This window comes from Gracilinanus agilis, chromosome 1, assembly GCF_016433145.1.
Source record: "Gracilinanus agilis isolate LMUSP501 chromosome 1, AgileGrace, whole genome shotgun sequence".
Classification (NCBI taxonomy): Eukaryota; Metazoa; Chordata; class Mammalia; order Didelphimorphia; family Didelphidae; genus Gracilinanus; species Gracilinanus agilis.
In genome coordinates, this window is record NC_058130.1 from 700,254,702 (window position 1) to 700,279,507 (window position 24,806).

Consider the following 24,806-nt stretch of genomic DNA (forward strand, 5'->3'; position numbering starts at 1 on the left):
GATTCAAGCCAAAGCCTCAAGCTGAACCCATTAAGGACTTTTTATAGTCCTATTCCTGTCCCTTCCCCTCTTCACAGGGGCCAATCACAGCTTCCAAATTGCCTAGCACTGTCCAGGAGGGCAGTGTCTGTGGAATCCACCTCTGAAGGTGTCAACTCTTATCAAAGGATTCAAGGGGTAGGTGGGTAGCTTAGTGGAGTGAGAACCAGGCCTAGAGATGAGAGGTCCTAGGTTCAAATCTGGCCTCAGACACTTCCCAGCCGTGTGAACCTGGGCAAGTTACTTAACCCCCATTGCCTACCCTTACCACTCTTCTGCCTTGATTCTAAGGCGGAAGGTAAGGGTTTAAAAAAAAAAAAAAAGATTCACAAGTTTCTGATTGATTAGGTTAAGAGGGTGGAGCTCTCCAAGTAAGTGTCTTGTGAATTCTTTTACTTGATAACAAAGTGTTAAGTAGGGATTTCTTAGATTGATTAATTCAAAATAGACAAAGAAAATAAAGAATTCCCTTTCACAGACTAGACCAATTATTTCCTTGGTATGAGCAACTACTTAATCAGGGGTTCTTAACCTGAGGTCCATGAACATAGATAGATATGTGTGTGTATATACATATGTGTATATATATGATATACACATAAATATTTGCACACACACATGTATGTGTAATATATATGTGTGTATTTTAATCTAATTACCTCTGAAAGCCTACATATTTTGTTTCATACATTTAAAAACACTATTCTGAGAAGGGGTCCATTAACTTCCCAAGACTGCCAAAGGGGTACACGACACCAAAAAAATTAAGAATTGCCATCCTAGATGAAGGAACTCTCTCTACTAATATAGACTATCACCCTCTCTGTGGCTTACAACCTTATAGACTTGCTGAGAGGTTAAGTGATTTGGGCTAAGATCATTCAGCCAAGACAGGACCTGTACCCAGGTGGTCTTGGTTACAAGACTAGAATCCCAACCATTACATAATATTGCTTTTCACTCTCTGGCATGTCAGGTGCTCAATAAATGCTTGTTGACTGGTTGATATTTCAGTGATCCTTAGTTATATGATCCTGGCATAATGGAATTGTTATGCCTGCCACCTCTCCCTCTCCCTCCCCACCCCCCCCCCCCCCCCCGTGTAAAGAGACAGACAGGTTTCACTGCATATTGTATTTTTATTCTTTGAATAGGTGCAACAAAAGGACTAAGGCAGTGTATAGATTGGTGTTTGGATGCTATTATGGATTATAAATCTAAGCAACCCATATGTCTTATCTGAAAGGTAGACCCATACTAATCAATTAGCCAACGGAAATAATATGGAACAGCTACCCTACTCTAAGCATCCACAGCTTCTCTTGTGCCCAGGACATCCCCAAACATTTATAGATACATTCTGATTGCAGGTGCCTTAGGAAGACACAGATAAGTCTCTTTAGCAAACTCAGAGCCATTTTTCCTGCAAGTGGACAAATATTTAGCAGGCTAGACAAAATATGGACTCTTGAACTCTGCATCCAGGACTCAGCTCTTCTTGTAGCCTGGGGACAAGGATTCCAGGGTCCCTAAATAGAAAGAAACTGGAGGCCAACTTTCTGCTGATTACTATGCTCAGGCCATACCTCAAGCATCTTCTGCCTCACCATGTACTCCCTGCACTGGCTCTGGCTCAAGGGCATCTGAGTTTCATGAATTCATTCCTCTATGAATTTTCATATTCTTCTGTCTGTTCTTGAGTTCTCATTTCTAGTAGCCAAGAATTATGTCATTGTTTTCTCAATCTCTTCCAGCTGGCACCTAAACTTGGCCATTGACTGAGGAGGGGGACAGATGCCCACATTATTTTCTTGGATGCCATATCACACTATTGATGTATATTGACCTTGTAAGTCATTAAAAGCTCCTGATTTTCTTTTCCAGAAAAAATGATGTCTAGTCATATACCACTCAATCCACTGAGACACCTACCTGCTCCCAGTACAAAGTCTTAAACCCAAGAACAAGCCTTTATCTGTACCTCCTTTTGAATTCCATTTTATTAAATTTGCTACAATATTCTAGCTTGTCAAGACCTATCTAAATCCTGACTTTGTCATCCAGTCTATTTGATAACTCTCCAAGATTTGTGATTGTCATTTGAAACATTGATATGAAGGCTATCTATGTCCTTTACTACTTTTTTAAATTAAAAGCTTTTGGGGTAGCTAGGTGACTCAGTGGATAGTCTAAGTGCTGCAGTGGATAGAGAAAGGAGCCTGAAGTCAGGAAGATGATTTCAGATCTAGCCTCAGACCCTTACTAGTTGTGTGATCCTGAACAGGTCACTTAATCCCTGTCTGCCTTAGTTTATTCAACCGTAAAATGGGGAGAACAATTGCACCTACCTCCCATGACTGTCGTAAGGATCAAATGGGATGATGTTAGTAAGGAGCTTAGCACAATCTCTGATATAGAGTGGGCACTTGATGAATACTTCCTTCCCCCTTGCTTTGCACACTCCCTTGCACATAGTAGGTGCATAATAAATTCTATGTTGTTGATTGTGACTTGGACCTGTGAGTTTATTGGTTGCAGGGAACTTCTGGTGAGGAGTTGCCTTGACAGTTCAGATAGGTACTTTCTCTGCAGCATCCATTGGAAGAGAGCTTCCTGGGACACAGATGGGTACAGCCAAGAAAGGGTTGGAGCCAGAGCCTTCTCTGAGGCCAGTCTTCCTAGCCATTACCACATGCAGCCTTGCTGATGAAGGCTTGTTGATTGGATCGAGGTAAAGGAGAGATCTAGGCTGAGTGTAATTATAACAAGATCATTTTTGACTTGGAGGGATAGCAAGTGGAGTGAAAGAAAGCTTCATGGAGGAAATGCATCCTGAACTGGTCTAGAAAGGGGGAGAGGCTAGCAGAACCCAAGTAAAAGGAGTAAACCACTTCCAGAGCCTGAGAGGCTGGGAATATGGGGTATAGGGAGAGAGAAAGAAAGAGCCCAAATAATAAATGTCATTTACACAAACCTTTACATTCTACAAAATGTGTGGCATCCATCACCCCTATTTGATTTTGCCCAAAACTCTGTGAATTAGATAGTAAAAGCATTATCCTCCTCATTTTTACAGATGAGGGAACTAAGGCTCATTGAGTTCTGTAAAGTAGCTCAGCCAAGATTACATAGGTAGTAAGTAGCAAAGCAGAGACAAACAAGGGCTCTTGACTTCTGATCCAGTGAGATTTCCACTATACCAGGCGATTTCCTTATCCTGAAAGAACAAGAGAAATAGCCATGGAGGGGGAAAGAGATGCAGCAAAGGATGGCAGGCATCACGGTCCCTACCTGAAGTCCAATTGTTCATCCTCCACAAGCAGAAACTTATATGAACTAAGAGTGGTGGGACTGAGAGGGAAAGAGGGAAGACATCTTTATTAAGGGAGATGTAAGACAATCAGAAATGCATTCCCAGTTCTGCCACATTGTTTCCTGCTCCAAGATTTTGAAATAATCCATGTTCTGTATTCTATGTTCCTTTCTATCACTGACATTCCGTGTTCTGAGGTGGCACAACAGAGAGACTGTTAGGCCTGGAATCAGAAAGACTCGAGTTTAAATCCAGCCTCAGATACTAGTGATGTGGCCATGGGCAAATCACTTAACCTCAGCTTCCTCATTTGTAAAATAGAGATAATAATAGCATTTACTTCCCAGGGTGGCTGTGAGAATCAAAAAAGATAATAATGGCAAAGTTCTCAGCACAGTGCCTAGCACATAGTTAAATGCTATATGGATCTTTTTTTCTTTTTCCTCCTCCTCCTCCTCTTCTTTTTCTTCTTTCTCCTTCTTCCTTTTTCTTTTCCTTTTCTCTTCCTCTTTCCTCCTCTTCCTTCTTCCTTTTCTCCTTTTTTGCCTTCTACCTTTCTTCCTCCTTCCTCTTTTTCTTCCTTCTCCCTCTTCTCCTTTTTCTCCTTCTTCCCCTTCTCTTCTTCATCCCCTTCTCCTTTTTCTCCTTCTTCCCTTCTTCCTCTTCTTTCTCTTTATTCTTCCCCTTATCCTCTTTCCTCTTCCTTCTTTCTCTTCTCCCTTTTCTCCTTCTTCCCCTCTTCTTCTCCTCCTCTTTTCCTTACAGTTCTAGCACTCCATATTTTAAACTCTCTTCAATATCTGGCACCCTACATTCCCGAATCCCTTCTAGCTCTGACAACCATCCTGTACTCTAGGTTCTCTTCCCACATTGACATTCGTGATTTTGTGGCTTTTGCCCTTGCCCCAGGTCTCTGTCCATTTACAGCTCAGGCTGCTGCTAACCAGATGTGTTACTCTGCTGCCATCGTGTGGTGGATTAAAATATAGCACAAGATGATCAGAGAAATGTGGGCACTCGTAGGTCACCCCATCCAAAATCATCATTTTCTACACGGCAACACTAAGGGCAGTTTAGATGAGTAGCCAGGTGTCCTGACTCTCTTCTGGCCTGTGGTAGCCTCAACAGACCAAGTCCAGTGTCATCTCAGAGTCCCTCCACAGTCCTAGCTGGCATTGTATGGACAGGGTGGTTTGCTATGAATCTTTTTTTTAATTTGTTTTTTTTTTTAAATTCTAATTTATTTTAAAGTATTTTTCCATGGTTACATGATTTATGTTGTCTCCCTCTCATCTTCCCTCCCCCTCCCGGAGTTGATAAGCAATAGCTATTTCCACATTATTCATTTTTTATGATAAACTTTTAAAACCAAAATCCCACACCCTAAATCCATATAAACAAGTGATAAATCTTATGTTTTCTTCTGGATTTCTACTCCCACAGTTCTCTCTCTCGAGGTGGATGGCATTCTTTCGCCTAAGTCCCTCTGGATTGTCCTGGATCATTGCATTGCTATTAGTGGTTTGCTATGAATCTTGAGAATGATGTATATATTGGCTCAAAATAGTCTACATTTTTTGAGTATGAGAAACCACTTTATGGTACAATCCTTTGTGCAGCTTCCTGATTTATGGGAAAGGGAGGGATAATCTTATTCTTACTGCACAGGATAAGGAGGATAATATGAGATGTAGAAAGTTAGAATTACTTGGCTCTTATTTTGATTTTTTGATTTTTTTCTCTGCCAAGGAGAATGATTTTTGAACTGTGAAGGGCAGCCAAAATGGTTAATAAGAAGTTGAAAGATAAATGAGGTAGTAAACGAGAAGTCAGATACTCTCAACTGAGTTCAAGTGATTATGTCTAAGCTCAGGGTATTGGGAGAATTGGCAGGTGTAACTGCTGAGCCACCACTGGTGATCCTTCAGAGAACATGGAGCATGAGAGAGATGTCAAAAAGAAACTGGAGCATAATAAATGTCCCAGATTAGAGTCTCCAAACTAGAGGTTGGTCATCTTGACTTTTCTTCCTGGAAAAATTCTAGTACATATTATTAAAGAGACAATTTGTGAGAACTTAGAAAGGGAAGCAGTAGTGACAAAGAGTCAGTATGACTTTATTTTTAAAAATTACATAAGACTAACTTCCTTTGCTTTTTTTCCTTTTAAACCCTTACCTTTTGTCTCAGAATTAATACTGAGTATTAGTTCCAAGGCAAAAGAGCAGTAAGGGCTAGGTAACTGGAGTTAAGTGACTTGCCCAGGGTCGCCTGGCTAAGAAGTGTCTGAAACCATATTTTAACCCAGGACCTCCCATTTCTAGACCTAATTCTCTATCCACTGAGGCACTGAGCTGCTCTCTTTATTTACTTTTTTAACATGGTTATTAAACTGGTAGATTAGTAAAATATTAGGGGAAAAGCAGATTCTGACTAGAAAATCAAACCTAAAGAATAATCATCATTAATGAGTAGTTACTTAGGGCTTCAACTTAGAAAAATTTAAGTTCAAATCTAGCCTCTGATACTTACTAGGCTTACAACCCAGGCAAGATACTTATTTGCTTTCTGCCTCAGTTTCCTCAACTATAAAAATGGAGATAATAAGACCTCTAAGGGCTATTGCTAGAATTTTTAGTGTTTAGTGCCCTGCCTGGTACATAATAGATGCTTAATAAATAAATGCTTATTCCTTTCCTTTCCCACATCTAATGGAAACTTGGAGGCAAGTCTGTAATGGCGGGGATCTGTCCCTGGTCTGCGCTATTCAATATCAATCATCTCAATATCAATGACTTCCTAACCAATAATTTGGATAAAGACATAGACATCTTGTAGACCAAATTTTCAAATGGCACATAGATGGGATAAGAGGGCTACCATGTTGGATGAACAAGAACCATAGTAACTAGAATTTATTTAGTGCTTATCATATGTCAGGCACTGGGCTAAGCACATCACAGATTTCTCATTTGACCCATATAACAAGTCTGGGAATTAGGTATTGTGAGTAACTCCATTTTACAATGGAGAAAAGGGAAGCTGACTGGTTAAAAGACTTGCCCTGGGTCACTCTGTTCTTCCTGACTCTGGGCCCAGAAATCTGTGTCATTTAAAATTATTGTAAGCCCTGAGAGACTACAACTCCCAGGGCACCCTGCCACAACTTCCCCCGACACCACCCACTTCCTTTGTGAGAGGTGTTGGAGAAAGTATAAAAGAGAAAGTTTGGCGCCTTTTTGCACTCTCTACCCTGGATGCTCTCAAATCTTGAGCTCTCTCTCTTGGCACCTTTTCCCCTTCTATCTACCTCCTAATTTTCCCTAGACCTTCCCCTTTCTAAGCTAAATAAAGTCTAGCTATTCTAAATTCTAAATTTCTCTCTGATCTTTTATTTGAGCCCCAAAGGGCTCAGGTCAATTTCCCCCTGCCTGGGCTGGGGACCGCTACCTTCCTTTCCCTTCCTCTAGCTTCTTCTCTCCTTTCTCCCATCCATCCTTCCTATCTACCTTCCCTTCACCCCCTCACAAATCCATTCATTGTGCCAACTGGTTGCCTCACAAAATTTCTTAACAAACTAGGCTTAAATTATGGGACAAACCTAATTAGATGAGGGAATAAGCATTTACAAAGCCCCCACTGTGTGCCAGGCATTGTGCCAAGTGCTTTACAAAATTATCTCTGTTGATTCTCACAACTACCCTAAGAAATAGGGTATTATTCCCATTTTACAGCTGAAAAAATTGAAGCTGACAGACGTTTAAATGGCTTACCCAGGGTTGTAATAAGTGTCTGAGTCTGAATATGAATTCAGGTCTTCCTGAATTTGCTTTGGTGCTCCATCCACTGTGCCACCTACTGCCTCATGAAATATTACACTCATACACACACACACATTTATATACACACATATATACACATGTATAATAGATATACAAGATTTTCTACAGGACTTTAAAAATGTTATATGTTATACTGTAATTTTACATGCATATTTTAATACATATTATTCATCAATATTTGTAATATATAAACAAATCTATTTTTATGTTATATTTTTCACATGATTTTTAAAATGTTTTATATATATATATAAAATAAAAATATAACATTAAAATAATCAAGTGAAAAATGATATGGGGATTTTAGTGGCCTACAAGTACAACATGAATCCATAGGACTCCTCTTTGTGTCTCTTTGGCCTGTGCCCATAGACCACTGATCTACTCCTGCTGCAGTTGGTTATCCTTAGTCTCTGCTCCCTTTTGTCATCAGTAATTTTTAACTGCAATTCCTCTAAATTCCCAGAAGATGGAACTCATTCCCTTTCCCATGGAATCAACACTCCAAAATGGTATACAGAACTCTCTGGAATCTGCATCTGGGTCAGTTGTCTTTCTGTTGGAAAATGCTCTCTGGACCAGAGCATCTCTGTTTCCCTGAGGCGTTATTCTGTACTATGGACACCAGAACACCGGCTCCCAAATACAACAGATCCCCTTAGAGTCTAACGATTCCGGTTCTTTTTGCTCTCTACAAATAGATCATCCCCACCACACCACCACTACCACCACCACCACATAGACTCACGGTGGCTTCGTATTCTTTGCATCTTCTCTCCTCCAGCACTTGGGCACCTCCTGTTCCTATTAGCATTTTCCCTTTAGGTTTGGGGATTTGGGGGAGGCAGTAGCCCACTCACTCCTGTAAGTGGTATTATGGACAGAGCGATGAACTTGTACTCACGAAGACCTGAGTTCAACTCCTTCGTGAGACATTTCCTAGTTCTGCAGCTCTGGGCAATTTCCTCAACTATAAAACAAGAGAGTTGGACATGGCCTCTAAGTGCCTTCCTAGTTCTGAATGTGTGACCGGTCAATCCCCTGCAAACATTTAGGGCAGCTGGGCTTTAGAATGATCAAAGGCTGCTTCTGGAAACAACTCTAAAAGGGTCCCAAAAGGAACCCTGCCCCAACTTCTCCTGGCACTTGAATGGTAGAGGAAGGAGAGGAGACAAATCTGTAATTCTTGCTATCTTTGGAAGAGACAGTTAGCAAAATGATGAGAGAATTGAGTTGAGGAAAGCAGTGAGGTCCAGTGGAAAGCATACTAGGTTCAGAGGTAGAAGTTCTGGATTCAAATATGCCATTTACTTACTACTTGTTTATCCTTAATGAAGCTGCAACCTCTCTGCTCATGAGCATCCTCATCTGAAAAAACGAGAATTATAGAGATATATATGTAGATATGAAATATTATACATTTTGGGGGGTTTTACATAGTATATATCTTTTTAAAGGGCCATTTCTCAATAAATAAGTGTTCAAAAGTTTGTGACAATAATATTCAAAAGAAGAATAGCAAATTATTAAAGATATAAAAATAATTCTCAAATAAAAAAAAAGAAATATAAATTAAAATAACTGAGATTTTGCTCCACACTTGACAGACAGACAAAGATGAAAACCTATGGAAGTAGCCATTTTTGGAGTGCTTATGGGAACAAAGGCAAGCTGATGAGCTATTGGCAGAGCTGTAAATTAGTCTAACAATTGTTTAAAAAGTAATTAAAATGTCCTTTTGCCCTAGAAATATCACTGCTGAATATATATTGTTGTTCGCTTGGTCTCAGCTGACTCTTCATGACTCCATGATCCATAGGTATCCAGGGGATTTTCTTGGCAGGATAATGGAGTGGTTTACCATTTCCATCTCCAGTGCATCCTTTTGAACACACATACATACAATATATGTCCACATATACAAACAGAAACCTGTATGTATGATACATATACATAAGGTCAAAGTCAAGAAGGAAACACTTATTTACTAAATACCTACTATGTGCCACTTGAGAAATACTGTCGTTTCATTTAATTGAATATTGGATTAGGAACCCAGGTTATGGTTGAGGAAACTAAGGCAAAGAGAGATTGTGTGACTTACCTAAGGTCACACAGCTAGTAAGTGTCTGAGGCCAGATTTGAACTCATTTTTTCCTAACTCCAGACCTAGTGCTCCATCCACTTTGCTACCCAGCTAGGTGTGGATGGGATATTCAGGAAGGACTAGCCCCTTTTCAGGGCTGCTCATACACTTTTGGGGTTCACCTCTCACCTGGCTCTCACATGTGGCTGTAAGAAGCTATAGCTTGCACAGCGGTCACATCTGGACAAACCATCTTGGTAGGTGGTTTAAACAAGGTTAAAGGTAACCAATAGGCCTCAGACCTATTGGTGAGTTAAGGAGGTTTCTACCCCAAAGTGTGAAGATGTCCCTTCATCCTCACCATAGCCTGGTATAGTGGAAAGAACACTGGGCTTTAGGTAAGAGAACTCAGGTTCAAATCTCAGCTCAGTCACTTACTATGTATAAGTGAGTCACCTAACCTCTTTGCACCTCAGTTTCTTCATTTATAAAATGATGTGATGTGATATGATATTTAAAGGAATTTCTAGCTCTAAATCTTGTGATCCCATGAATGCCATCAAATAGCCAATCTCTCTTTTTTCTGTGAAGAGGAAGAAGGAAGAGAAGAGAAGAGAAGAGAGAAGAGAGAAGAGAGAAGAGAGAAGAGAGAAGAGAGAAGAGAGAAGAGAGAAGAGAAGGAAAAGAGAGAGATGAGTGGGTACGTGGGAGAGAGACAGGGAAAGGGAAGGAGGGAGGGAGGAAGGAAGGAAGGAAGAAAGAAAGAAAAAAGAAAGAGGCAGAGAAGGGAGAGAGAAAGGAAGGGAGGAAGGAAGGAAAGAAAAGAAGAAAGTCACAATCAGCTCATGTGAAAAGATTCAAAGGTTTTAGTAAATTGCAAATTCAGTATGGTTCAACAGACAATGAAGTAATGTGCCTTGTATGTAGCAAGAATTTAATCAATTGACAAGAGTTCATTAAGTAGCTACTGTGTGCCAGTCACTGTGCTAGGCACAGAACTCCACAATATATAAAAGAATCCTCTCTCTCAAAGACCTTATGTAACAAGAGCATATATAACTACATGCTGAGTACATATAAAAAGAATTAAAACAAAGAAATATAAAGAAAAAGAAGAGAAATAAAACTATAGGCCAATATCCCTAATGAACATTGGTGCAAAAATGAATACTCATGCAAAAAAAAATGAAAAAAAAATATTGTCAAGTCACCTCCAGGAATTGATGCAGAGTAAAAGGAGCAGAACCAGAAGAACATTGTACACAGAGGCGGATACACTGTGGTAAAATAGAATGTAATGGACTTCTGTACCAGCAGCAATGCAATGACCCAGGACAACGCTGAGGAACTTATGAGAAAGAAAACTATCCACATCCAGAGAAAGAACTGTGGGAGTAGAAACACAGAAGAAAAACAACTGCTTGATCACATGGGTTGATGGGGATATGATTGGGAATGTAGGCTCTAAGCCATCACCCTAATGCAAATATTAATATATGGAAATAGGTCTTAATCAATGACACATGCAAAACCCAGTGGAATTACTCATTGGCTACGTGGGGGAGGGAGGGGAAAGAACATAAATCATGTAACCATAGAAAAATATTCTAAGTCAATTAATTAAATAAAAAATTTTAATTAAAAAAATAAAAGGTTTATTTAGTTTATATATATATATAGTCAGTTACCAAATTATATTAGAGATTTCACAATATTCCCACACTCAGATTATACAAGGGAGGCAGAGTTGGTTTACCATAAAGAAAATTATTAATATAATAGATTGTGTTAATTGTATAAATATAAATAATATGATTATTTCAATAAATAAATTCCAAAAATCATTTAAAACACTAGAAAACACAGGAATAAATGGATTTTTTCTTTATATAGTAAGTAGTATCTATCTAAATCCAAAGGTAAACATTATGTATAATAAAGAAAATTTAGAGACCATCCTAATAAGATTGGAGGTAAGGCCAGGATGGCTACTGCCACTACTATTTAACATAATGTTAGAAATGCTAGCTATAGCAATCAGACAAGAAAGCCAAATCCAAGTAATAAACATGGGCATAAAAGATACAGAAGTATCACTTTTAGCAAATGATATGATTATTTACTTAGGAAACTCTGAAGAGTCAATTTAAAATTAACTGAAATAATAAATTTAACAAAGTTTTGAGATATAAAATAATCCACATAACCATCAGCATTCCTCTGTTTCCAATAAACTCAGATAAAAAGAGAAATTCTATTTAAAATCATTTTGGAAATTATGACATATCTGAGAATCTATCTAGCAAGATATATCCAGGAACTATCTTGATCCAACTAGTAAAAGTTCTTTTCAGAAATAAAAACAGAACTAAATAACTGGGGTCATTATTTGCTCATGAGTAGGCCGATCCAGTATAATAAAAAATAACAACAACCTAAATTAATTTGTTTATTCAATGTTATACTAATAAAACTATCAAAGGCCTATTTTGTAGAACTAGAAAAAATAATTAAGTCAGATGAAGGGGGAAAAGTCAAGAATCTCAAAAGTAATAATGAAAAATAAATAGGAAGAAAGGAGAGGGACCTAGAAATATCAGGTGTCAGACTGCAATACAGAGCAGTAATCACCAAAACAATTTGGTACAGGTTAAAAAACAGAGAATTTGGGATAGCTAGTTGGCTAAGAAGAGAGCAAGTCAGGCCTGGAAACAAGAGGTCCTGGGATCAAGCCTGGCCTTAGATACTTCCTAGCTGGGTGACCCTAGGCAAGTAATTTAACCCCCATTGGTTACCCCTTACTGCTCTTCTGCCTTGGAATTGATACTTAGTACTGATTCTAAGCTAGAAAGTAAGGGTTTTAAAAAATAAAAACCAGACATTGATTAATGAAACAGACACACACCATAGAAACACAGAAGCAAAACAAACATAGAAGACTTACTAATTTGGCAAAAATGGTTGGGAAAACTGGGCAGCAGCCTGGTAGGAGGTAGGTTTAGACCAGTGATTCCCAAAGTGGGCGCCACCTCCCCCTGGTGGGTGCTGTAGTGATCCAGGGGAGGTGGTGATGGCCACAGGTGCATTTGGGGGTGGTGAATAACTGTAAGGGGGTGGTGAGAGTATGTGACAGGGGGTACTAAGTAATATTTTTTTCTGTAAAGGGGGTGGCAGGCCAAAAAAGTTTGGGAACTACTGGTTTAGACCAACATCTCATACCATACAACAGATGAACTCCAAATAGATACATCACCTAGACAAAAAGTTCACATTGTAAACAAATTAGAGAAGTGAGGAAAGAATTATTTTTCAGATCTCTGGATGGGAGAATGGTTTATGGCCAAATAAGAAACAGAGAGGACCATACAAGATAAAAGAGATGATTTTTATTATACAAAATTTAAAAATTTTTGTACTCTTTTAAAGTGAATTTTTTTGGAAAATATAATTGACTCCATATTGCTTTGTATTCACCAATTTGTTGCATAGGATCCCTGTATGAACTGCAGGACCAGCTGATTTCCTTCAGTGTCTTCTCTGCTTCTCTACTTAGTACAAAAAGGCATAATTACAACAACAAAAAAGAGGTCTTTAACAATCTCTAGAATGCCTCCTTTTGTTTTCTGGCTAGTTCCTTTTAATGCAAAATGTATGCCAATAAAGACCCATACTATTACCTGTAGCTAATGATATACATTCTCCTTAACAAACTTATTTTTTTTCTTTTAAATAACCAGATGGACTATAATGAGCAATCATTTTTTTTGTCTTGTAGTATTATAAATACTACTAGCTGAATTGTGAATGACATGCATTTTCATCAAGAGCTCTCGTTACACTGGTTGACTGGGTTGACCCCTGGATGATGGAGGAATGGAGAAAAAAACGAAAGGACTGAGAGAAGTAAGAGGGAAGGATTTCTGGGGAAATTTCATCTGGGTCCAGCCCAGAAGATACTCAATGTTCTGTGGTCAAAACAAATACATCGTCAGACAAGACAGAGAGCTACTCTGAGGACTGAGAAAGAGCAGAAAGAATGGACAAAGGGAGAAAAAGCCTCATTGAGAAGGGGCCAGAGCCCTTCTATTCAGCCCTGAGATGGGTCCCCAGCTGGAAGGAGCAGCTGGCACGGGCCTTTCACCCTCTCTTATCTTGGCAGGGTGTCCTATGAGGCGAGATATCTGCGGGTGTTGAGGAGAAGCCTGAGCTCAGGTCAGAATTTCACCTAAGAGCAAAGCAAGGCCTTTGTCTTGGCCTGGGCTCAGGGTTCCCTTTGCAGATCAGAGCTGGGGCTTGGCCTGGGGCTGGTTTGAGGATTCCACCTGAAGGGAACCAGGAGGAAGAAGAGACCACCTAGTCTCTGCTCTCTGGTCATTCCTAGTAGAATAGTCTGGGAGGCAGGATTCAAACCTAATGCACATTAACTGTCAGCTACAGGAGAGAAAACACGGCTCTGTACAGAGAGTGAAGTCTCTGGGGAATTTTACAGCTGAGGAAACTGAGGCAGAAAGACGTGTAATGTCTCTCCTAGGTTCACACAACTAGTATCTGAGACCAGATTTGAACTCAGGTCTTTCTGACTCCAGCACCATCTGTAGGAGTGGGGCCTTCCTGTTGGCATATGGGTTGGCCCAGTTGGCCTTTAATGTCCATTCCAATTCTAAGGCTATGTGACTTGACTTCATTCCTGGGCTCTTTTTGCTTTCCTGAGTCAGCTCTGTTAACTGGCTCCTCAGTAGAGGACAGAGGAAGGAGGTGATACTGTTGTCTGTGCTCTCAGGGAATTCCATCAAAGTCAAATGACAAATGATGGTCTGGGATCCACTGGATGTCTGATCAAGATCTAGGTGCTCTACCTCACCTGCTTCTGCCACCTTTGTGGTCACCAGTGGAACGAATTGTTCTCATTTACTCATTCTTTACTCATTTACTCATTCTTCTGGGGGAAGTCTTCACATGTCTGTCTTCACATCTCCCTTCGTCATCAATGGGTTTGAGGCCTGTGGGTACCCTCAACCTGGTTTAGTCCATCAGCTAAGATGGTTTTCACCAGAAACAGCAGATGGGGTAGAAAGGGCCTTGACACCAGAATTTTAGTCCTTATTCTTTGATTTGTTACTTTATTGGACAGTGGACAAATTATTTCATCTCTTTAGGCCTCAGTTTCCTCACTTGTAAAATATGGAGATTGGATTCTATGATCTCCATGATTCTATTTTCTGTGCCTTCTCTAGGACTCTGGGAGTGTATGAGGGTTCATGAAAGGGCTTCTGCTAAAACAAGGATAGAGAAAAATTGGCTAAGAGATTGGCATTGGTCCTCCCAGGGGTGCTCCTACATAATCTTTCCATTTGGAGCTCGGATCTCTCTCTCCCTCTCCTCCTCCCTCCTTTCTTCCCACTCTCCTCTTCCTTCCTTCCTCCAGAGATCAGAGCTGGTACTGAGATTTCCTTGGGCTGGCACTGAGCCTGAAGAGGAGAGACTATATATAAAGGTCCTAAAGTTCAATGCTTCCCATCTGCAAGTGATAGCAGCTCATCTCTTCATCCTCCTAGAGGCCAGCCTGGTCAGACCCTTGAAGAAGGGAATTCCAACTGGAAAATAAATTGGAGAGCCGCAAAAATGAAGATGCAGGAAAGGACATTGGGAGAAGGAGAAAGCATGGAGCAGTGTAAGAAGAAGGACCAGAATAAGAGCCAAGAGATCATATCTGATTTCTAGTTCTGACAGATCTGATATATAACCTTGGACAGGTCACTTCTCATTCTGATTCCTGTCTTCCTAACCTGTTAGATGAAAGTATGGGACAGCATAGTCTGCATGGTTCTCTTCCAGTTCTGATGTTCTGTGTGACTAGAAGAGAAAATGGTCAGATGAAGAGACAACAGGGCAGAAAGAGATAGAAGGAGACAGAGACTGAAATAGAGAAAGGAGGTAAATCTGTACAGGGAGAAACAAAGAGAGAGACAAATGGAGAAAGGCAGAGAAGATTAGAGAAAGACACAACGAGACCAAGACTGACACTGAGAAAATGGGAACAGAGGAACCAATAGAGCGAAAGAGAAAAGAAGATTGGGAGAATCAGGGGAGGAGATCTAATTCAGGATTTAGGTGTTTTTCCCCACTCCAACCTCTACCTCACCTACCTGCAGAACCTTTGATAACTTGGGATGATGCTTTTAAAAATGAAAAAAGGTCAGAGTTGGAAGGAAGCTTAGGGAACAACTAGTCTAATAACTTCATTTGATGGACAAAGAAGCTGAGACCCAGAGAGGGGAAAAAAGGACTTTTCTAAGGAAGAATAGAGCAGTGAACTAGAACCTCAGTCTTCTGACTCCCCATGGAGACCACTTCCCCCATGATAGTTAATGGGGATGGAGGGTGGGAGTTGGGGTGGTAAAGGAAATTCTTTCTTCAGCCTGGGCCCTCTCTGTCCCTTCCATCAGTCAGGAGATAACCTAGAGCACTACAGCCATGAGGTGGCATTCAGCAATAACAACTATCTCTCTGTGCAGAACCATAGCTAAGAAGTCAGAGCTGATTGGTGAGTATTCAGGCTCCCCCCAGGTTCCTGGGACAACAGAGGGAGCCTGTGGAAAGTGCAGATGTGGCAATGCTGTCACTCCTCTTCTCCCTAGTCAATAAGCTCCAATGGTTCCCTACTACTACCAAGATCAAAGAGGAAACTTCATGTTTGACTTTTAAAGTCCTTTATAAGCTGATTCTTCTCATCTTTCCATTCTTCTAACTCTTGACACTAGCTAGCTAGCTGGCTGGCTGTCCATGTCTATCCTTCTATCTATCTATAATCTATCTATCTGTATGTCTGTTGTAGTACAGAGGAGCAATCAACCCTGCAAAAGGCTAACTGCAGAATTTCTGGCAGTTGAAAGGGTTTAGAACCCTGACTAGGGGCAGTTGATCTGGGAGGCTCGGTCAGAGCAGAAGGGTCAACTGAGCTCGGTCTTTGGGCTGAAACCTGGCCTTGATTCTGTGCCTTTTCTCTTGAGATTTTGTAGCTTAGCTAATTCCTCTGGATCTCCCTGACCTTCCCTATCTCAATCCCCATTTCCTTTCCTAATTTCCTGTGGGTTTTGGGAGAAGGGTGGATTTTGGTGGTAGCAATCAGACTTTGAAGATTTAGTTTTTCCCCATAGTCAAGTAGAGCTTACCCTTGATACAAATTATCTCCTGATTCATTGTATATCACTTCCTTAACCTTAAAGGCAACAAAACCTCCTGGGACTGAGTGAAGGCAGACCCTTTCTCAGTCTCCCATTCCTGTGTCCCTCCTCCACCTGGAGCTTCTCCCTAGGCGGTTGTTAGAGAAACCTTGTATCCCTCTGTCCTTTATAATCAACCCTGAAACTTAATAAACCCTGTTGTCATTTAATCAAACCTTTTGCTAAATCATTGGTTGAACAATAAAAGAGGGATAAGGAGAGAAAGGAATAGTTTCTCTTTGGGTCCTGAGGGGAGTTGGAGACATCCATCGTGGAGGAAGTGGTGATCTCTGTACTTCCTCTGAGAAGCCCTTCTATTTCACAGACAGGGAAGAGCCTTGGGACTCTGTCTTTGTGAACCTGAGAAACTGACTAGAAAGCCCTCTAGTTAGTTTCAAACCATTTCTGGCTGGCCCTAACCTTTGTCTGTAGTAGTGCCCTTCCTACCTGAAGGGTTCAGCCTGTTTCGCTTTAGTGTCCTCTGTCTCAAGCCTGTGTACCCAATCTATGTCTCCCTGCTGCAGCTACCTGCCCAATTACCTCATCATCTCTCCTGCCACCTCAATCTATTACCTCCACTATTGTACCCTCCTTCCCACCTACTGACTTAGGGACCCAAAAACCCCATCCACCTGCTTTATTCCCATATTACACTGTCTATCTATCCTTCTGACTATCTATCTGTCCAACCATGTCTGTCTGTCTGTCTCTCTCTCTCTCTATCTATCTAAATATATAGCTAAAGCTACTGAAAAAGGCATGGGCTCTACTCAAAGACCTGATGATCACTCAGAATAAATCTGGTCACCACTCTTTGAAACTCACTTTATTTACCTAGTAAAAAGTAATTCTCCTGAGGACAAGGCCAATCTCATTTTTGCATCCATATTCCCACACCTGACACAAAGACATATGGCAAGAATTGGAACTAGAATTTCCCTGACAAAAGGGATTCTCTAGTGAGGAAAACTATCAATTAAGACCACCACTTTCTCATTGACTTAAAATCTTAAGGAGTTAAACAATTGCAGCGGAATTAACATCCAGCAAATGGGTCCAAACCAGATTAAAATGTAATTTGAAAATATTTAATGAAATAAATAAAAATATATAACAACACTGTAGTTGTTCCATTGTTTTCAGTCACAGCCAACTCTCTGGGACGTTCAGGGTTTTCTTGGCAGAGATACTAGGTAGGTTTTTCATTTCTTTCTCCAGCTCATTTTACAGATGAGGAACTGAGGCAAATAAGATTAAGTGATCTGCCTAGGATCACACAGCTTACTGAGGCCAGATTCTTAGTCATGGATTTTCTAAGTTGATAGGGCACAGGGATCTGTTTCTATTTGAGTGTGCCACCATTGGAGGTGGGCACTGTCAGTACAAGTGATTTGCTCAGTATCATGGCAGAAGCAAGATTTTAAGCTAGGACTCCCTGTCCACAAGAAAGCCTGACTACATCTCTCTACCTGATGCATAGTAGCTACATAACAAATGCTGCCTGGTTGACTATAAAGGTGACACTCTTCTGGGGCTGTGCTTTGCCCTTGTCAGACTACGTATGTAATAATGTGGTCAGTTTGAGGAATCACATTTTAAGGATACTGATCATCTGGAGTGTATGAAGAAGAAAGAGGGCAACCAGAAGGGCCATGTGAGGGGCAGTCAAAGGAAATAGAGATTTTTAAAACTGTAAAAGAAAAGACTATGAAGAGGGGAGCCTAACAACTCTTTTTCAAATAGGTTAAAGGCTGCCACCTGAAAGACAATTAGATTTGTTTTATTTAGCCCTAGAGGTTAGAACTAAAATTAAGTTGCAAAGAGGCAGATTTAGATTGGATATAAGGAAAAATTTCCTAACAATTAAAGTTATCCTAAAGCAGAATGGATTCATTTGGGAAATAATAGGTTCTGGCTCCCTAAAGTCTCCTAGCACAGGTTGGAGGAACACTTGGTTCTTATTCAAATAACAGAGGTTGAACTAGAGGATCTTCTATTTCTGAGATTCTGTAATTTATAGACTCAAAGATGAAAGGGCCACCAACGTCATCTGGTCCAAACTCCTTCCAATGCATATTCTTAATGGACAACATCATTTATGAGGACAGAGCTGAAGAGAGGGCTGGACTTTAAGGGTCAGAAAGCCTTTAAGAGGATTTATTTTTATTTTAAACTTTTTTTTTAAAACCCTTATCTTCTGTCTTAGAATCAATGCTGTGTATTGGATCCAAGGCAGAAAGGCAGGAAGAGCTAGGCAACGTGGGTTAAGTGACTTACCCAGGGTCACACAGCTAGGAAGGAGGATTTATTTTTAATATATACTTAATTATTTCTATATTTGGATTTTGAATTAGAAACTCCAATCAGTCCTTCAAACTCTATACTCATTCCTTGATGCCCTGCCCAAAGAACTTCTCTCATTGTAGAATATAGAAAATTGAGATTATAGGAAAGATGAGATCTGCTTTACTCAGTCAATAGAATCACTTATGCCTGAGCAAAATCGAGGCCTGGACTCTTTCATGAAGAATCATTATTGTAGGATAGCTGGGTGGCTCCATGGATAGAGAGCCAGGCCTAAAGACAAAAGGTCCTGGATTTAAACCTAGCCTCAGAAACTTCCTAACTGTATGACCCTGGGCAAGTCATTTAACTCCAACTGCCTAGTCCTTACTGCTTTTCTGCCTTGGAACCAATTTTTAATGTTGATTTTAAGATAGAAAGTAAGGATTTTTTAAAAAATCAATATAGGAGTCAATCTTGACCAAGCAGAACTCAATTCACCACTGTGCCAGTAGTCAGTAGTAGAGGGCCAGGAGACCTATATGGGACTGATTGCCATTTTTTTCCTTCTCCAGGTCATTTTACAGATGAGGAAACTGAGGCCAACAGGGTGAAGTGTCTTATCTAGGATCACACAGCTAGAATTACATACATTTTCATCTAATCCTCCCAGCTAGAAGAATCTGGCGAGGAGAACCTCAGATCAGGGGTTCCCTAAGGACAGGGTCGTGCCTTTTCCTCAGACTCCAGGTCTGGAGGGTTGAGGCACCCCCATGTCTCTGTATTTCCCACATCAGTCACAATCTCTCTGCTCACGCATCTTCTATCCACACCTTCATCACCTCTCACCTGGACTACCACAAGAGTCTCTTAACTGGTTTTCCTGCTTTAAGTCTCTTCTTTCTAATCCATTCTTCACATAATTGTCAAATTAATATTATAAGACAGAGGGGTGTCTACTTTACTCCTCTGCCCTGTAATTTTCAGTCATTTTTTACTGACCCTAAAACAGGGGTCCTTAACCATTTTTGTGTTATGGTTCCCTTCAGCAGTCTGAGGAGCCTCTGAATCCCTTCTCAGAATACTTTTTTAATTTTATTTTTTAAATTTAAACTTTTTAAATTTAAACTCTTAACTTGTCTTAGAATCAATTCTAAGTATTGGTTCCAAGGCAGAAGAGTGATAAGAGTTAGGCAAATAGGGTTAAGTGACTTGCCCAAGGTCACATGGCTAGGAAGTATCTGAGGCCAGAATTGAACCCAGGACCACCTATCTTCAGGTCTGGCTCTCTGTCCAATGAGCCACCTAGCTGCTGAGTATAAGTTTTTTAAAAGCATGAATTAAAATACAAAAGATTACAAAGGAAACCAATGATAGTGAAATTTTAATTTTTTTAAATTAAATTTAATTTAAATAAAATTATTTTTAAGTTCATAGACTCTAGGTTAAGATGCCTGCTCAAAGGATAAAATACAATCCTTAGCCTGGCATTTAAAACCCTCTATGGCTCAGCTTTCCCCTGCCTTTCCAGACATATTTTATACTTCTCCCTTCTGTGTGTTCTTTCCATGCCAGTCACACTAATGTACTTTATTCCATGATCTTGATATTTGATCTCACCTCCATGCCTTGGCACAGGCTGTCCTCTGGGACTGTAATAAACTCTCCCCTTTCTGCCTCCTTGTAGAATGTTCAGCTTCCTGAAAGGCTCAGTTTAGGTGCCAGCTCCCAAAGAAAAGGAATGAGGAAAGCCTTACTTCTCTGTAGATATGTTGTCTTCCACCTTCCTCATGCCTCCCCCGAATGATAAACTCCCTGAACATAGGGAATGCTTCATTATTATTTTTGCTTGGCACCTGGTATAAAATAAGGGATTCTGATTCCATAAACGATTATTGACTGCCTACTTTATATAAGATTTTGTGCTAATTGCTGGAGATACAAAATCAAAATTAATAAATGTATGTTTAATTGACTTAAATTGATGGGGAAAGGGTCTTGCACAAGGTCACAGAGAAAAACGAGGGAATCTACATCTCTATACTCCCAATTCAGTGTTTATATATAAAGTTATCGTTCCATTTCTCCGATTCTAAAAGAGGGGCCCGCCTGGGCAGAGAATGCCCAAGAAGCAGGAAAGAGATTGCCTAGGACAGGTGAATAAGGAGTTTGTGGACTGCTCCTGCCCTGGGAGAACCTGGGGCTGCAATCTCAAAGGCGATGGAATGGGGGATCTGGGGAAAGGGGTATCTCACGGTGCAGGAATGGGAAGAGGGTTGTTGGGCCCTCAATCATGGAGTGTTTTTCTCAGTCATCAGCTCCAACTGCCTGCCATTCCAAAGGTCCATCGGTCCTGTCTCCGGAGGACTGGTCTTGGAGAACAAGAGTCAGAACCCTAAGGAAACAAGGAGGCTAGTAGATTTCTTTCTTTAAAAAAAATTTTTTTTAACCCTTACCTTTTATCTTAGTATCAATTCTAAGTCAGAAGAACGGAAAGGGCTAGGTAATTTGGGTTAAGTACCTTGTCTAGGGTCTCACAGAAGTGCTGGAGGCCTGATTTGATCCTGGTGATCTATCCACTGTGCTACCTAGCTCCTTTTGGGATCATAGATTTCTAATCCTTTAGGATGCAGCCAAAAAGAAATTGGGTGATGATCTTGTTAACTACCAGGTTCCTCAGTAATTCTATTCCATCCCACTCTCCAAATATTTATTGAGTTTCTACTCCTTGTGTGTGTGAGAATTAAGTCTTGGAGTTTTAGAATCTCAGAGATAGAAAGCGAACTCTAAGCTGTCAAGTGTAGAGTCAGAAAAGGTTTGGATTTATCTGACAAATATCTCCTGGGCAACTTTTTTTTTTCCTTTAGTCCTGTTTCTTTCATTCACTGGCTGGGTGACTTCTGATCGCTCACTTCTATTTCTTAAGCCTCAGTTTTCTCATCTCTAAAATGAGAGGGGGTAGAGTCTGGAACATAGTTAAATATTTAACAAATATTTATTCATTGCTTCTATCCCAGTCCCCCACCCCACGCAGAAGTCTACGACATCTTTGACAGGGTGTCAGGGAGCCTCTATTTGACCACTTCTAGTGACGGAAAGCTTACTACCTCTTGAAACAGCTCCTTCGTTCCTTCGTGCCTTCCTTCCTCCATCCTTTCCTCCCTCCCTCTTTCTCTCTCTTTCTTTCTTTCCTCATTTCTAAAGAGATGGACTTTAAGGGGATTAGGCTAGCAAAGAAAGAGACGTGGATTAACCTGGGAAGACAGGCAGAACAGGAGGTTTGGGGCTTCCCAAGAACTTCAGAACACAAAGCCCTTACATAGACTTTTGGAGAGAGGGAAGGACCCTGCCACCTGCTTGGGAATAAAGCACAAGCTACAGTCTGAAGATGCAGTAGCCAGAGAAGAAGGGGATAGGACGAGTAATCGTGGCTCTGACCTTTAGCTAGCTTAGGAGAGTGAAAGGTATTTGAGGGTTTAGAGTTTGGTCTGAATCTGGGGGTTTCCTGAAGACAGGCTGTCAGGGACAAGCATCAGTCTGGGGATTTCAGAAGGCAAGCTGTCATTTCCTTCTGTGGCCAAAGCAATTCCACCACTGATCACAAAGAGGTGCTATGGAGTCAAGGATGCTGCCATACCCCTAATCTTTCCGGATGAACAAGAAACAAAGGCAGGGTGTCCAGGAGGGCCTGAGAGTGGCCTTCAGTTTCCCAAAGGTGGGAGAGAGATAAAGTGTGGACCCTAGGACAAAAAGTTTCTGGGGTGCTTCCTTTTGGCGTGTAGGCCTTACAGGGGACAACATGCATCAACAGTTAGAAAAGGTACCCACTGTCTGTCATGTCTTAGGGGTCCAAAGTAGACTTCAGTGATTTGAGACCTCTGGAGAAATCTCTGTGATAGATGGGGTCTCAAAACATTTTTCCTTGCTGAAAAAGAGATCAATTCAGGCTGTGAGGCACAGCAGACATGCAGTATTTTGGACTGAAATGTGCTGGTGGTCTTTAAAATCATTTTATATTGGTGCTTAGACCCAATAATGAAAGATAACCTCATTAGTCAGCTTTTAATAGCACCGTATTACATTTCTATTAAAATCCACTTCTGGCAAATAGATATCTAAGTCACACTAGCTAGGAAAATACAGTTTGTCTAACAACATCATAGCAGTTGCAGAGTTAACGCAACATTTAAAGAACAGATAAATAGTATGCTGGAGAAATACAAAAGCTAAAAACCATAAAATAGGTTTATCATAGTTTATCATAGCTGGCAACGAAACAATTCACTATTTGTGGAAAGAAATAAACAAGAAGAAATTGTCGGATATTACTAAATAAAAAAAAATTTAGTTGAGTATCTTATTAGGAAACAAAACAATCTTAAAAATGCTTGCTCAGTTTTCCGGGTTAAGATGGCGGCAGAGTGAAAAGCAGCTCTTAACCTCTCCTGACCAGAACACACAAAACTCCTCAAGGGGACATAAAAACAAGTCCAGATGAACGGAAGAACCCCACAACAGGGCACAGTGTGGAAGGTACGTGGAATCGAGGCATTTCCATGCTATAAAGGGGTGAAACAGCTCTCACTAAATCGCAGGCTGAGCAACCACCCCACCCCCACCCCCTCCACACACAACACCTATAGCGCTGAAGCCAGTTAAAAAGAAATAGAGCAAGTTTGGGGTACCCATCGAGTCATTGACAGCTCCGGGGCCTGTTCCTGAGAGCAGCAAGATTTGGGACTCCAAAAAGCCAAAGAACGCACCCAAAATCTGAGCGCGGGCTTAGGGCGCAGAGCGCGGGAGCAGAGCTCAGGCTGGCTCAGAGCTCAGGCTCCACGGAGGCGTGGGTGGAGGCAGACACAGCCACGAGCTAAATCTCTGAAACCCTGAGTGGGGAACCAGCGTACGCAGGTATACGACTGTGGAAGCAGCGCCCTGAGACTTATTAAAAAACCTCCGGCAGAGGATCAAGCAAGGGGGTCCACCAGGGGGCTTGACCGCGGACAGACCCTGAGCACGAGGATAAACCTGAGAAGCTGCTGGGCTAACCATGGCTACCCAGTCTCAGGAAGCTCAGAAGAGAAAAATTAACAACAAGAAAAAGAAGTCTTTAACACTCGACAGCTTTTACACAGAGAAAATCCAGACAACCAAGCAAACAGAGGAGGAGAACAAACAAGCATCCGGACCCTCCTCAAATAAGGAAAACTCCTCACAAGCTATTGAAGAGTTCAAAACTGAGATTTTGAGGAAAATGGAAGAGATCTGGCAAGAAAATAACAGTTTAAAAGGTAGAATCTTGCAATTGGAAAGTGAGGCTCAGAAACCAAATGAACTAATAAGCAAATTGAACACCAGAAATGACCAGATTGAAAAGGAATACCAGAACATTATAGCCGAAAACCGAAAGATTATAGCTGAAAACCAATCCCTAAAGGCCAGAATTGAGCAATTAGGAGCTAATGATCTCTCAAGACAACAAGAACAAATAAAACAAAGTCAAAAGACTGAAAAAATAGAAGGAAACATGAAATATCTCAATGAGAGAGTGACAGACCAAGAAAACCGGTCTAGAAGAGACAATTTGAGAATAATTGGTCTTCCAGAAAAACCAGAAATTAATAGAAACCTGGACTCCATACTAACAGAAATAATTCAGCAAAATTGCCCTGAAGTCCTACAACAAGAGGGCAATATAGACATTGAAAGGATTCATAGAACACCTGCGACATTCGATCAAGAAAAGAAAACACCCAGAAATATAATTGCCAAATTCAAGAGTTTCCAAGAAAAGGAAAGAATCTTACAAGAAGCCAGAAAGAAATAATTCAAATATCAAGGAGCACCAATCAGGATCACACAGGATCTGGCAGCCTCCGCACTAAAAGACCGCAAGGCTTGGAATACGATATTCAGAAAGGCAAGAGAGCTGGGCCTGCAACCACGGATCAACTACCCATCAAAATTGACTATATATTTCCAGGGGAAAGTATGGGCATTCAACAAAATTGAAGAATTCCA